The sequence below is a fragment of the Carlito syrichta genome, unplaced genomic scaffold, assembly GCF_000164805.1.
Source record: "Carlito syrichta isolate Samal-C Ts95f unplaced genomic scaffold, Tarsius_syrichta-2.0.1 Scaffold303127, whole genome shotgun sequence".
Lineage (NCBI taxonomy): Eukaryota > Metazoa > Chordata > Mammalia > Primates > Tarsiidae > Carlito > Carlito syrichta.
The window spans coordinates 912,644-915,737 of NW_007247223.1; the positions used below are offsets into that span (position 1 = coordinate 912,644).

General features: G+C 40.3%; 1 pseudogene; it reads right to left on the reverse strand.

Annotated features, from left to right (window-relative positions):
- Positions 1-240: 240 nt before the first annotated feature.
- On the reverse strand, positions 241-1,373 carry LOC103260134 (annotated as a pseudogene).
- Between the last annotated feature and the right edge of the window lie 1,721 nt (positions 1,374-3,094).

Sequence of the window (3,094 nt, forward strand, 5' to 3'; positions counted from 1 at the left end):
TGGGAGACCAAGGCAAGTGGATTGCCTGAGCCTGTGGGCTCGAGACCAGCCTGGGCACCTTGGTGAGATCTCATCTCCACAACAAATCAAAAACTAGTCTGGTGTGGTAGTGCATGCTTGTAGTTCTGGCCACCTGGAGGGCTAAGGTAGAAGAATCACCAGCGCCCTGAAGATGGACCCTGGGGTGGCTGTGAACATACCATTGCTCTCCAGCCTGGGCAACAGGGTGAGACCTCAACTTTAAAAAAAAAAAAAATTCATGAAGAAGGCAGCCAGCTTCTGAGCATCTTCAATCGTGACAGTATTACACAGAGAGACCCAGATGCCACCCACTGAATTGTGCCCTTTCAAAGAGATCATACTGAGCTCAAGAGCTTTGTCGAGAAATGCTTTTTCTAAAGCATCATCTTCTTTGGTGTTACCAATGCTGAATGGAATATTTGTCTTGCTTCTATTTTGGGACTCCACCAGGCATACATAGAAGCCTTGAGAAGTATCAGTAATCTCATAAATAATTTGGGATTTGATGGAGTTTAGCTTCTCCATGGTCATGGCATCTCCGTTGTTCTTAATCTACTCCATGACCAAGCTCAGGGACGTAGATGCTGAAACATGGAGGAAGTTCTGCTATACAAAGGAGTTGCTCCCAGCCAGCACCTTATATTCCAGAATGATGGGCCACTCTCTGGGGGCGAACCCCAGCAGGTCATAGTAGACGATCATCACGGTGATCCCAGCAAAGCCAACGTTCTTCTGGGCTCCAGCAAAAATCACACCAAACTTGGAAACATGCACCGGCTTGGATAGAAAGTTTGAGGTCATGTCGCAAACCAGTACTGCTCCCTTGATATCAGGTATGAAGTCAGACTCCATATTGTGCATGGTCTCATGGCATAATAATGCATGAGGAAGGCATCTGGTTTTAGATGCTAGGTACTTGGATTTGGAATTTTCATATAACTTTCGAGTTTAGGGTGGACGATGGCTTCTTCTGCAGTCTTAGCTGACCAAGCTCCTGTCACCATATAGTCAGTAATTCTTCCTGCTTTCAGACCAGTCAGGTTTAAGAGGACAGTACTGAACTGACCCAATCCACCTCCTTGCACAAAGATCACTTTGTAGTTGTCAGGAACAGCTAACAACCCCTGCATAAGATTCTCTATCTTGTTAATAATCTTGGCGAAATCTGACGACCTGTGGCCCATTTCAAGAACACGAATGCCAACTCCTTTGCAGTCTAATAATTCTTTTTGAATCTCTAACAACACAGAGTGCAGCAGCTTGGCAGGCCCAAGCCCGAAGTTGACCACCTGCCTTGGGGTGTCCATGATGCGGCTGCGAGAGCGGTGAGTCTACCAAAGCGAACCGAAGGTGTGAATAGTGACCTTTCCCAGGCCATCGCAGGGCGAGGCTGCAGCCGACTTTGTATCCTGGCCTTCTGTTATTCTTTAAGGCCAGATATTTTTAGGCTACATGATTCATCTGGGAATTTTTTAATTGTCACAAATCTCCAAAAATTTTTCCAATATACTTATCATGTTGTTTAGGGGTTGACTGTTTTCTTCACTTAGATGAGGTCGAAGAAGCATGACTCAGGTTCCAAATCATTTCCTTTGAAAGTCTGAATATGGTGATTTGATCTTGGAATTTTATATCTATTGCTTTTGAGGTACTTTAGGAATATTGCTACTGCCGTGTATCCACAAAATAATAACACTGAAAGCAAAAGCAAAAAAAAATTGAAAGAAAAAATCAGACCAAGATGTATGTACAATAATGTTCAGCACAGCATTGATTATGTTGGCAGAAACTTGAAATCAATTTAAGTCTATCAATATGGAATTCGTTAGATAAATTATGACATCAGTCAACAAAAATATTGACAAGTTTTAATAGTAATGGAATTGCCTATTTTTTCATGTGGAAAATGTCCACATTCCATTTGTAAATAAAAAAAGAATATGCAGGACAGGTTCAGTGGCTCAGCCTGTGGAATCCCAGCACTCTGGAAGGCCGAGACAAGTGGATTGACTTAGCCCACAGGTTCAAGACCAGCCTGGGCAACCTGGGAGATCTTGCCTTTACAATAAATAAAAAATTAGCCGGGCGTGGCAGCGCATGCCTGCGGTTCTGGCTACTTGGAAGCCTGAGGTGGAAGGATCGCTGGAGCCCAGCAGGTGGAAGCCGGGGTATCTGATGTTTTTTATTGACTTCCTTTATTTTATTACAGAAAATATTGATGTCTTTACAGAAAAACAAATATATACACATTTCTTAAGTATTCATATACACTTTGTAAACCAAAATAAAAATTAATTATTGTATACATTTTAGCATGGCACTTTTTAATTTTCACTCAATATATAATGGTGTATTCTAAAATAGCATATATCTTATACTTTATAATTTTGTTATTGTTAAATTCTATTCTACTGTATGCATATATCATAATCCAACTAATTGCTATAAAGAAGATATTTATAAATATGATGCTACGTACTTTTGCAGAATTGTGTATTAACATTACAGTACAAACATCTTTTTATCAATGTATTCTTTTTTTTTTTTTTGAGTTGGTATCTCACTCTGTCGCCCAGACTGGAGTGCAGTGGCCGCTCCCGGCCACCGCAGCCTCGACCTGCTGGGCTCTGGCGATCCTTCCGCCTCAGCCTTCCGAGTAACCGGAATTACAGGCGCGTGCTACCACACCTGGCTAATTTTTTGATTTATTGTAGAGATGAGGCCTTGCACCAGTGTATTCTCAGACTATGACTATGTTGCATCCAATCCTCTCAACCAGCAGAATATGGCTAAAATATTTTAGAGTTTTATAATATTTGCTAGGAATACACATACACTCATGCATGCACAAAATACACAGATGCCTCATATATCCATTTTTAAAAATTAGATTTCATTTAGTAGTAATAATTGAATATTGTCATATAATAATTATTTAATATCTTCTTATGTGCCTTATCTATTTCTGTAATTTGCCTACATATATCGTAAGTTGTCATATACATTTATAGATATTGTCTCATGTTGTATATGTTAATATTGGCTGTGTTGCAAATAGGACTTTTTACTCTAT